The 13584-nt window shown below is 35.8% G+C and overlaps 1 protein-coding gene across 1 annotated transcript in view; it reads left to right on the forward strand.

Moving 5' to 3' along the window:
• Window positions 1-13504, forward strand: part of LOC131427620 (nuclear cap-binding protein subunit 1) — a 318774-nt gene extending 305270 nt beyond the window's left edge. The window contains exon 9 of the transcript XR_009229295.1: window positions 13248-13504. The gene's annotated coding sequence lies outside the window, so the exon portion shown is untranslated. The remainder of the gene's footprint in view (window positions 1-13247) is intronic.
• Window positions 13505-13584: the final 80 nt, after the last annotated feature.

The raw sequence follows: 13584 nt of genomic DNA on the forward strand, positions 1-13584 counted from the left end.
TCAATTTAAAATCATTAGATGTACATATACTTAAGGTACATCAGTCATGTCATCCCATTTTTAGAATGCAGCATGTTTACGATTGCAATGCGCATGAGTTTTTACAGCAAATAAATCAAATGATAGCTGTAAAAACGCACAAGATATCGATCTATTTTTTCCTAACAAGATTCTAAATGCTTGTGGAGTAATAAGAAAGTACGAGTTCTTCATGATGAGCTCTGCACTGGTTTTAAGCCAGTTTTATTTCCAATAGCTCAATTAATTCATCTTCAACGAGAAATCTTTCTACAATTGATCTGATTCTAGTAGATCAATGTAACATTTGTAGTTGTACGGATTTTCGGACAAACAATCCTTATAGCAGCCCTTTTTTTCATTGACGGCAGCTTAAAGCTGTAATAACGGTTTTTTTAAATATAGTCTTCATTTTATGCCAATATGCTTACATATTTTGTTTCTAGTATCTTCTCGCGTGTTTCCCAAGGAAAGCAGCGAGTGTTTGTCACCGGCATCCATGACGAGTTACTATTCTAACTAAGGTTTTATATGCAAATAAGAAGTAGACTAATGCCTATAGTTTTAATACATTTCAATAGTTTAAACTAACCCTAAGTGAATTCAATGAATAGTAGCATAAATCCTGTGCCACGTGAAAAAGGTGTGCTCCGAAAGCTGTCCTGTATCCCAAAAGTTATTTGCGAATATATAAGTTGAAATAAATCTAGCTAATTCACTGGTGACGCCGACGTGATGGTGACTTTGATTCAGATCATCTACCAATAACAATCGAATTCAAATCAAATTAAGAAATGATTAGCTCACTTAGTTATATATTCTACTACCTCAGAACTAATCGGCTAGAATACAGATCTTACATCGAAAGCAAAGTAAACCCTGAAATTGTTTTGAGAAATGAAATATCGATACAGCCATAAATAATTTAAATTAATCATTAATAATGTAAATATATTATTATTATGTAAAATTTTTTTAAGGTGCAATGTTAAGTTCCTTAAGCTCAAACTATATTCCATTCACCTTTTTTTATATCGTTTATTTATACCCGGCTTTAACCAAGTTGCGGTCGTTCGCCGGCCCATTCACCTTCATCTACATCAATATCAACGTTATTGCAGTCCTACTATGGAACAGTTGAGGACCTTTAAAAGGAAATTAAACATAGATTCACAAAAAGAAACCCAAATACTCCCTGCAAACGGTGGATAAGATCAAAGCCGACAACTCTTCCAATTTTGTGAGTCCTATTGACATCTCACAGAAATGAGCATAAGACAAGTATTGTGTCAAGATGACATTATTGAGACAAATTGTGTTGAAACAAGGGCAATCATTAGCAAATTTGAAAACATAAAGACTCCTAAGAAAGTTTAATATCTTTAGTAAAAATTTTCCCTATGCGCATTCATTGTGTTATTATCGACAACAACTAAGAAAAAAGCTCTGATGTTTCCTGATTGATTTAAAACTGCTGTTAAACCCTTAAAAATCGTTGGACGAGACATAGGTTGTTAGCAAATATATTATATATCAATATGGATCACTCTTGCGATTCACGAGGGACATCACAGTAAAGTGCGGTGGTAAAAAAGGTTACTAATACACTACAAATTTTTTAATGCACATATGACAGCCATGGATGCAGTACACTGAATCAAACAAACCCAAATATATGAAATATTTCTCGATATGCACTGCACGAAAAAATAAGCTGTAAATACGGTTTAGAATAGCAATCTGATACTAACTCGGAAGAGAACACATTGTTATATAAAAAATCCCTATTTATATAAATGAGTGTGAAATGTAAACGCAGAACTAAACGAAATAATCTTAATGCTTATTCCAGAATTTTACCAACATTTTCGAATTAAGTATTGCAATTTCTTGATTTGAAAATATAATCCATTTGTATTCAGGTTTACTGTGATAATGATTCCCGATTCCAGTACAGTTTGTTTAGAGCATTTCATTGAACTGCAGATATGTAATACTACGGTATATTATTGTTTGTAATGCAGTTGGCACTACTGGTACAGCTCGATGTCTTTAATTTACTGTTTATCCGTGAGACAAACAGGTCGAAATCATAGTAAGTTTACAGTTAACAAATCTTTTTTGCTTACACATTAATTCACTAGAAAGAAGAACGGCTTGATGCTGATTTTAAATACACAGTGCTGCCACTATGAACATTTATTACAAATGAAATTGAAAAAAGTGAAACATCCTCCGAAAATTTTCATTTTCATTGGTGATTAAGACGATAGGTCTTAAAGAACGTAATTCTACATTATTTTTAGGCAATATTTACTTTCGTCAGAAAAAACACATGAAAATGTTCACACCTCTATTTGGGCATCATGCTCAATTAGTTGTGACATTTCACTTCTGGGTGCACGATAAACGCAAACTATTAAATTTGACTGAACTAATAGCCTTGAGCGTCACGAGATGGTGTTACTGTGATGTCCTTTTCGATTTGTATTGAATTCGTTAAAGTGATCCATATTGATATATAATATATTTGTTGTTAGTCCAATTTCCAATGGAATGTTCAACATAGAACATGTATGAGACAATAAGCTGTTTCAACACTATTACTGAACATCTCGCTCAAACGCAAAATTACGTATGGTCTCCTACATTTCACTTGTTGAAAAAAAATCATTATGCTAACAGCTGTTACTCATATGTGAGCTAGTAATATTTTTCCCGGTTTTTCACTAAAATTCCCGATTTTTTCCCGGTGAAACCAAATTCCCGACTTTTTCCCGATTTTCCCGGTCACTTGCCACCCTGATTCTACTACAAACTACAACTGGTTGGACAATGGGCCGTATACAGTATAGGGAAGGAAAATTTCGCACAATTCTTATGATATACAATTATGGTTTTTAATAGCAACATGCAGAATTTTGTTGTCAATTATTTCATTTAGAATTTGAATATTTCAACGAAAGAAACTATCAAAGGGCAGTACGGAATAAGTTTCTGACATTCAGAAGGGCCAAATTATGTGAATATTTAACACCGTTGCGAATTTTGCACTGCAAAATTTGCACAAAGCTAATCAAATTATCCCAGATATGCACTACACTGATGGTTTTAATTTTAATTTTTTTCTTTCAAAGAAGCAATATTTGTAGTTCTTTGGATAACATTTGGAGCCATTAGAAGGACTGATTTTTCATAATGTTCCCTATTGTTGTTTATTTTTCGTTGCATTTTGCTCTAATACAAACGACCAACAACAGTAAGATGATGTAATCGATATTCTTTGAATGGAAACTGGCTCTGTGACCGGTGCGTTTCAGGCTTTATACTTTTATTGCCGACTGCTCCACCTGACGACCGAAGTCCAAATGAGAGCACGACCTGAGCGTTTGAGGTTTTGTACTACGCAAAAGGTCTGTTCTCATTATTGGCATCTGCTGACGATCGAACTTCAAATGAAAGCACGACCTGAGCGTTTCACGCTTCATACTTGCTTTGTTCTTACTGATGTTGGTGGAAGAACCACACCTCGACATCCAGTTCCGTCTAAAGCACTAGAAGAAATCGACGTGAACATTTCATAAGGGTACATAAACCAATGAGATTATTATTATTATGTTGCTTTATTTACCCTCGGTTTTAACCTTACGGTCATTCGCCGAGGTATAAACCAATGAGAGATTCTCTTTGTTTACTTTCTCTTCTGTTAATAACACCTAAATTTTCACGTTCACTTACCAAATTTGCATATAGAATGAAAGAAAATATCTCCAGCTTTGTAATAGTATCATACATGTTACGAACAATTGCGTAATAACGCAGACAGTGTTGGTGATTGCCGAAAATTTGACAGAAGCTGCTATGTTGCTATCTACATTGTATGCAACATTTTCAATCCGGTAGAAGATGCTACAAGAACTCGAGTCTCTCAATGTATGAATCGTGAGAGAATTTTGCTACATTTCTTCGCTTCACTTCATACTCTGAGTATTTCACGCCCTTAAAAAAAATTTACAGTCTGATAATGATTGTTGCTGTGTGGAATTTCCCAAGAGAGAATCGCAAGTTGACAATTATCGCAGAAAATCGAGTCGATGATTCAACTTGATGATTCTCATACTAGGTTGCAATATTTCAAAACTCTTGTGTGGAGCATTCACAGAAATTTTCATAGACACAACTTATACAAAGGTTATATGCACATAGTTAGAATAAGCGGCAATAGTAAAATGATTCTATCGCAGTTAACAACTGCCTGTATAGAATCGGATCGCGAAACGAGAATAAGCGACCGTTTGTTGCTTCAGAGAGGATCCCCACAGCAGCGTGCTAACCTTTGATTCTCAGAAATGTCATCGAGAGAAATTCGCTCTCGCACTGGTGTCGATTCTATGTTAAATGAGCCATGCCGGGTTTTTGTTGTTGCGATGATTTCCAACTCTCTTTGATGGCACTGATTCAATCGTGTGAAGATATATAAGATATAATCGAAAGAGAAAGTAAACAAAGAGAATCTGTCAATTGTTTTAAGACCCTTTTGAAATGTTCACGTCGAAAAGAACGATTTTCAATCAAAAGTTTACCTTTTATACTCGTCCAGTAGATAATCGGAACTGATAGGGTAACAAAAGTATTTTAATCCAATTTGTAAAAATCTCCACCAAATGTTGTAATATCTTTGAAAACCCCTTCCGCAATAGGTAATTTATTGTGATTAGCTCCAAATTGATGCAACATGGGTTACTTAAAATCAATTAAATCCAAATTAAATTAAATCATTAAATTAAACTTTTAGAAAACTTTGTTTTTCAATTATTTATGGTTATCTTACGCTGTTGAAAATTTAACCACAAATTCCTGATCATATTTCCTATAGCTTGCAGAAAAAATTATGCTGTTGGGTTAAGTACAACAAGAGATATTAGCGATAAAGTTCTGCCCATTCTTGTACAGGGTAAATTTTGATAAGGTGCCCCATAGTAAAGTAAGTCGTATTTACGACAAAATAAATCTGCATTTAAATTTGAATTAGCTGAAAACAAAATTTATCCTATTTGTAGATTCTATCAAATTTAGCATTCCTTGATTGAAAAGCAAAAGCCAAATCAAAATTCTAGGAACTACAAGTGCAAAATGTGTGTCAAAATCTAGAAGCGATCCACCATCATCATTACGGCTCTGTACAGCACAGCAAAACTATTCCGTTCGCACTCACCGATGCAACATTAGTTTGCCTGCCACCGAACTGCGGCTTCTACCGGACTCAACCCTCCCCGAACGTACCGAGCAATCGACCGGCTTCGTTGCCTTCGTTTACGATGGTTGATCGTTCGCTGCATTCACGTTTTGCAGTTGCTTGGCTCTTGGTCGGATGCATCTCTTTTGTAGCGCTCAGTTGCAGTTTTGACGCTGGGAAACCGTTGCGCAGCTGCTCTGGGTGTAGTGCATATTGTAGTGTTTCTAGGGTGTCGTCAGCAAACAGCCGTCTACTCGAAAGTTGATCCCAGTTCTTAGTTCGGTCGCCATCCCCAGGTCACAAAACGCCGATAGTTTGTGTCGTCTGGTCGCAGTCACACTCCTCGCATAGTTTGTACTAGTAGACACCGATGCAACTGCGCTCCAATAACTCGCCAGGAGGTAGTTCGTTGTAGTAAATATAAAAACTATCACTGAAGGGATCCTATACTGCCGGAGGAGGAGAAACTAAAACAACCAACTAAAAGACGCTTTCAAAACTAAATAAATAAATAAAAGCCACCGGTTGTTTGTGAGGAGGGGCCTCGCTAGAAGCTCGCTTTTGATGGCGAGTGAGAGAATATTATATTTCTGCAAAATTCAAACCAGGAGGTCAGAAACATCGCATGCGCTGGCCATGGTTCGGGAAGTGTAGTCATGGTCGGAATTAAATGTAGTGCCACCCGTTCCTCTGGAAGCACGGTGTTTGGTTGGTTAAACGATGGAGTTTCTCGGTGAAGAGAACTCACCACCGCATGTTCGGGTCTGAGCCAACGTTTTCACAAGAGGCCAGCATGCTGCGATTAAACTTGGTTATTCATCACCATATGACTGCTAGCGAGTGGGTGAAACAAGCGACCAGCATCGAAGGTACCACACTCAATCCTCCGCCTTCCTACAATGTTAATGCAGTTTTATTTTGTTTTTTTTTACGTTTAGGTACAGTGCCAGCCGGGTATACTATTTTGGAGCCAACTTTTTCCCCGGATAGCATCACTTCAACAGGTGGGATTAACCTGCGGCATCAACTGAATGCAAATCCATCCGCACCCGAGGTTCCGTTGGCATTGGCACGGGTCACTTCGTTTGCTCACATTAAATAATGGGAGAAATGCCAAATGGGTTTGGACAATAGCAGGTTTTTGGACTGATTGTGATGAGTACTGCGGTTTTGGCAGTCTTTCATCATTATAACAAATCAATAACGTATCCGGAAATTTGTGTAACCATATAGGACCGATTTTAATCCGGACCAATTGAGGGAATAAGAGACGTTTTAATACACTCTACAATCTGCATTCATTTCTGCATGGTGATCAATACCGAAACAGGTCATACTTAACGGAAGATCTAATGGGAGAAAAAGACACAACAATACTAAAAAACGGTCGTCTTGTCCGAACTGAATTTTGATGTGAAACACATCTTTGTTTTCTATATAGGTGTGCAAATTAGAAATACAAGTAGAAATATGGTCAGGCTTTGAACACTTACAGCTCAGTCAGTTCAGTTTCAATCAGTAATATTATTTCACCAATTGATTGGAAATATTACTACGTAACACATGGATCAATAAGTCCCGAGACTAAAGCAGAGATGGCACTCGTAGTAAACCAGTAACCACGTCTTTCTATAGTACTAACCTTTGCTTGAAACGGGTCAAAATTTTAAGTCGATCCGACCAGAAACAGCTGAGTTATCGAGGTTGGAATAAAGTCGTTTTGTAGTTTGTTTAAAAAATGGAAAAACCGAGTTTCGTGTTTTGATAAAACATTGTTTTTAAATGGGTAAAAACACCGTGCAAGCGAAACAATGGATTGAAAAATGTTATCCGGGCTCTTGTCCATCAAAAGCAACGATTTGTCGGTGGTTCGCCGAGTTTAAACGTGGTCTTACCGAACACAAATGACGCGGAACGCTCGGGTAGACCTGTGGAAGCCGTTACACCGGAAAGTATAAGTGAAGTGACAAAAATTATAATGAAAGAGCGTAAAGTGAAGCTCCATGAGATTGCTGGGATGACACAGATATCATATGGAAGTGTATTTACTATCCTTCATTGAGCATGAAAAAGGTTTTTTTCCAAGTGGGTGCCGCGATTGCTTTCGATGGAACAAAATGCACCCTGCCACAAGTCGATGAAAACAATGGCGAAATTGAACGAATTTGGCTTTGATCTGCTTCTCCACCCCCCATACTCGCCAGATTTAGCCCCCAGTGACTACTGGCTCTTTGCTGATCTTAAAAAAATGCTCCAGGGAAAAAGATTTGGCTCAAATGAGGAGGTCATCGCTGAAACTGAAGCTTATTTTGAAGCGAAAGATAATTTGTTTTATAAACATGGTATTGAAAAATTGGAAAAACGTTGGAACCATTGTATCACCCTAAAAGGAGATTATGTTTATGAATAAAAAAAAATGCAAAAAAAATGTTGTTTCCATTGTTAGTCTCGGGAATTATTGATCCATGTGTTATTAATATGAATGATCATAGCCATGTATTTTCAATTATATATCATTGAAATGTTGATTAATAGCTAGCAGTATCCTATTTTGTCTGCTAAAAATCTCCGGCATACCGGATTTCCCTGCCATAGACGACGCTTTTGAAGGAGTAAGCGATATATCAATGGGAAAGCATCGCTCTGATTGGTCAATCGATGTAAAAGCGAAGCTGTTGGAAGCACGCGAATCTATAAATATAAGCGAAATTATAACTAACGTTTCAGTCCTACGCGTAGCATATCCCGATCAACAGAGCATAACAGGATTCTATCAAAATTAATGATCCTAATATTTATATCTCATTATGTTATAAATATGATTCCAAATCAATTTCACATACCTGAAGATGCTTTTGAAAACAATAATTTGATATTTGATTTTGAAATGATGGCCTAAATTTTAAATTTAAGAACGTTCCTAAGTAATTCCTACTTAAATTGTGTAAAGTTTTTATACAAATAATAATTTTAAATTGAAAATAAATATTTTTCAAGATGATTTTGCGCTTTCTCTCTGACGAACAAAGAAAGGTAAGACAAAAGCTTTAAAACTCGACTAATAAATATTGGAAAAAGTGATATAGCATTCGACTCAGTTCATTGAATTCTGCAATGTTTCCTAAGAGATGATTTTCACAATCTTGAAGTCAAATGAATGCTTGAATTCTTCAATTTTATCAAAATCTAAACTCAACTCAATACTTTCTCGATTTATAGGTCTTTTATTGCAGATTGAAAATAGCGACTTTAGTTTTACCGGACCCCGGATGTACTTATCTTTAGTTCATTTGAATCATTTCTCTGTGAGTCAATCTAGGTAGATATCAAACAATCAAACCGGAAAGTTCAATTTTGATGGTTTTTGAACAACATGCTTCTGGCTGCGGATATCGCAAACTAATGTGACTAATAAGCAATTGATTGATCATCAATCATAAAAACTTGCTATTCGAATCATTGTCTATAAACTTCTTCTGATTTTTCACTGTCTTTCAAACGATTTTTTATTCTAATCTAAATTTACGAAAATCGATTCAGCCATCTCCGAGAAAATTAATTGCACATTTTAATCAAATATACCCGCCAATCGACATACAAACACGTACAGACAATTCACTACTTCAATTGAATGAGCGAACTGATTCGAATGTTATTTGAAAGGCGGCCCTCTTGGTACAAAGAAGAAAAATTATTTATTATTATTTGATGCCAACATATCCTCCCAACCTCAGTTGGTTCTCATGCCCCGATGCAATCGTAGCGTATGTTGGCAACTCAAAACTTCTCGGTTCGAAGCCCAGTCCCGCTTAACTATAACTGTTCATGCTTTTTTATGACAAATCAAATCGCCTAAAGGTATGCAGTTTCATCTTACTTCGCGAAATCTATTTTTTGAATTTGCACGATAAAGCCTTACTCCCAAAAAATGGGTAATAACTGCTGAAAAGTCGTACTAAATTTGTAACAAATTCATGTATAATATTGATATTTACATATCAAAGTTTGCAACAATTTTGTTATAGCCTAGGTTAAATTGAGTTATAATTTTTGTTATTTTAACTATTAACGAGGCGAAGATTATGACTAATTTAGATAGAAAAAACGAGACAACCCCAGATACAATTATTATTTTGATCGGGGAAGTATAATTACCAATTGTTCTTACGCTAGTTCTGTGCACCAAAAATACGAAACTGAAACACAATTCAATTTAGTTTTTTTCTACAGTGGAGTTCAACCGGCCAAACCTCTAGATTGTGTTCCAGCACATCAATCTTCTAAAAGTGGATTAACGAAATCACATCTTGAACTACTAGTTCCAGCTGAATGCATTCCTTAAAGGGAACAATGTTTGCTTCAGTTTAGCTGCTCCGGAGAAAGAATCAGATCATACATTTAGAACAATACGTTATGTATTTCTGATATTTTTCACCAGTGATTAAACAAAAACGAAATTTTATGTCATTTAAAAGTAAAATTTTCAGAATATCTGCGTGCGAACAAAATTTATCGCAATATTATGTCCAATAGACTATAAAATTTATTATCTTTTAGTACCAAAATACATTAATAAGATTCAATATAGAACTTAGTAACAATTACATGAAAATAATGTGACTATTAAGAAAAATTTTGGTTAAAGGTAAGTTCAGATGAAATTAATTTAACAGCACAATTTAAATGAACTTCATATACATTTCAGAAAATTATTTTATAGAATCTACGAAAAAAGTCACGTAGATGCTACGTGATACAAATGTGGACTAAAAATTCATGAGTTCATTCTGTGCTATCTATTCTTCACATAAGTATTACAAGAAAATTTCTATGAATAAAAATCACATACGTTTTCACGTAGCGTTGAAGTTAGGATTTTTCTGAGTGCACATAATACCCTATTTACAAATGTACACTGAGCTAAATTGTCACTTTCACATATTCTTAGGTATTTGCACTATTGGCATTCCCAAGGATAGCTAGATGGTGTATTCAATATCATGTTAAATATACAAGATAAACATATGAGCTTGAGCTTGAGCTTGAACGACCACCCATGATTGCTACTCCGTTACTGATCGGGATTAGCGGAAATTGTACAGGGAATTCCTAGATGATCCATCCTGGGACTGGTAAATCATTCTTCAATGTACATCTTCTGGAAATCCCAAAATTCATTGATCAGTACCGGCGCCGACCAGGCCCGAACGTAGATCGTCTAAGGAATGGGAAGGGATATTAGTCCAACACTTGTATTTGTTAGTAAATATTTCAGTAATGGCAGTATTCACGCGCGACTCAGTATGTTCCGGTTTCAAGATGTTCGGATGCACCACTAAACTCACTGACTTCCCGAGTGAACGTTTCAACAATATCCTATATTAGAGTCCCGGGAAGTCCATTTTTTTTTCCATTCAATTTTTATTGTTCCTTTTTGTTACATTGCTGTATGGTTTACAATTTAAGTGATTCAAATGGTACATTTTTGCATCTTTCTTACAGACATTTTTTGTTTTGTTCACTTTTTCGCATTGCCTAATTGGTAGTTTTCAGCTTTCACTGAATGGTTTGAGTCCCGGGAAGTCTTGATTCACAGCTCTTATTCGAGGAAACTGAAGAGACATGTGCAATACTATACTTCCCTATTGCCTTTCCTCTATAGAAAGGTATTAGAATTGCTGGAAAAACCGACTTTCGAACGGAGCCTCGGAGACCCATGGTGTTATATACCATTCGACTCAGTTCGACGAGATCGGAAAATGTGTGTGTGTGTATGTGTGTGCATTTTTCGAAGATATTTGAACGCGCTCAATTTTCTCAGAGATGGCTGAACCGATTTTAACAAACTTGGGCTTTGATGCCGAAACTCTTAGAACTGTATGAAACGTCGATATTTAGTGTCATCTCAAAAAATTTTTTTTTGAAAAAATCGGCTTTCTGGGACTGTGATTTTGATATTTTTCCTGTCCCAAAAAGTCGAAGTTTTCAAAAAAATGTTTTTCGAGATGACACTAAATCTCGACGTTTCATGCAATTCTAAGCCTTTTGGCATCAAAAAATTTCCCTTCCCACTCCCAGACAATCAATAACATTAAAGAAGAAGAAAACATTCCAAATAAAACTTTTCTCCGAAGCTAGACGGAAATTGATAGGTTGAATGAAGAGATGATTCAGTAAAATGGAGTAATCAGAAGTGAAACGTTGAAAATATCTGATAACTGAAATGAAAAAGAAACTCCTGCAATTGTCGCCTTTTACGACATGGAAGCAGGAACCCAGTGGATCTATTCTTGGTTCATTTTTTTCTGCAGGATTCCACACGGCATCTAGGCTGGTACTGTCCGGAGAGAGCTAATAGGTACTATCAATCTCCTAGTGGACCCCAGCCCCTGAAGCTCACAACAATTTCTTAGAGAAGACTGAACCGATTTGCATTAACTTAAGAGGCGGGTAGGGTCTAACACTTTTGGAAAATCATTTATTATTTTCTTTATATTTTCTTATAGTACCTTATGATAAAAAAAGAACCGGAATTTTCATTTTAAAATTCCCGCGCTTTTCCAATCGGTAAACTTTTATTCTCTCAACGTTGGCAACACTTTTATACACATTGCGGCTTCGAAGCCATATTCATAGATCCACACCTCATCACCAGTTATGATGCATTCGATGAATGAGGGGTCACTATCTGCGTTGGAAATCATTTCTTTGGCCACATCAACACGACGCTGTTTTTGAATGAAATTCAGCTTTTTTGGCACCAGCCGAGAAGCGACGCGTTTCAAACCCAAAACATCAGTTAAAATTTGTTCGGCTGATCCATAAGAGATGCCCAACAACACAGCAATCTCTCTAATCGGTACAGAACGATTTTGCAACACGATTTGCTTCACCGATTCAATGTTTTCTTCAGTAACAGACGTTGTTGGGCGGCCAGGGATCTCATCATGATCCAAGATTGTACGATCACCTTTGAAGCGTTTATACCACTCGTATGCCTGTGGTTTTCCTATACATGATTCACCAAAGGCCTTTTCTAACATTTTTAACGTTTCGGAACACTTAAATCCATTTGCAATGGATTGTGTATAAAAGTGTTGCCAACGTTGAGAGAATAAAAGTTCACCGATTGGACAAGCGCGGGAATTTCAAAATGAAAATTCCGGTTCTTTTTTTATCATAAGGTAAAACATTTGAAGAATTTTCTGTGAAATTTTCAAGCCTATTGGAACGAAACCCTGGATGTTATGGACCTTTATCTATGGCTATCTCATTCTACGAAGAAGCAAGAGATCGGCGCACAGGCCCAAGATTTCTACTTCGATTGACTTCAAAACTTGACGAAACATTCTTGAAATGTTTCGTTATAATAAATTATATAAGAAAAAATATGATTTTTCGAAAATGTTAGACCCTACGGGCTCCCTGGTGTAATTAATTGTTTCCATTGATTTTATAGACAAAAACCTTTGAACGCGTTTTCCTCGAAAGCAGGTATTGAAACTCCGTGTCCATCGTCATTCAAAAACTACTGCACCAATTTTTTTCAAATTTTGCACACACTTTCTACATTTAAAAAACCAGACCCCAACGTTTTTCTTTTCGTTGTTTGTTACTTTGGGAAGGTTTACCAGCTACAAAATGGCCGATTTTTTTGTAAAAAATCGAGGTTTTCACTTTGAACAACCACCAAAAATTAAAAAAATTAAAAAAAAAGCGGCTTTTGGTAGCAGAGTGCAAATTACAGTCAAAGCCAGTTAAAATTCTGTACGAATGGAATATTGCGTCACTTGACAAGTTAAGTAGTTATGAATTGTATCGTTTGAAGAATTACGTCACCTGTAAAATTCATAATTTTTTCTGTGTATGTCGTTAGTGTGTATCCAGAGTTTCTGCCGAAATGTCGAGAACATTTATATGTTGAATCCAATTGATTTGAAATGCTTTATTTTTTTATAAAACTCTTATCATTGTATCATTTTCTTTCTTTCAGATCATGTTACGCTCACCTCTTACGCCTTGAAGCGTGTAACATCATTTCAACGACAGCATTACAACTATGTCCAATTGAGGCCTGAATGTCTTTGAATTAATTCATCGAGTTATATTACAATATTATCAAACACGAGTAGCAATTTTCAATATGCAGTCGATACATACGAAGAAAGAATTAAACTTTTTGTTGAAATAATTTATTATTTGGTTCACTTTGACTTACTCTATTTTAGGTTTGAAAATGTACCATGTCTGTAAATTAAATGATAAACACATTGTTCAAAAAGGCTATATTTTCAGTTTTTCATTTGACGTAGACATGATCCCTCATCAAC

The sequence above is a fragment of the Malaya genurostris genome, chromosome 2 (genome assembly GCF_030247185.1).
Source record: "Malaya genurostris strain Urasoe2022 chromosome 2, Malgen_1.1, whole genome shotgun sequence".
NCBI lineage: Eukaryota > Metazoa > Arthropoda > Insecta > Diptera > Culicidae > Malaya > Malaya genurostris.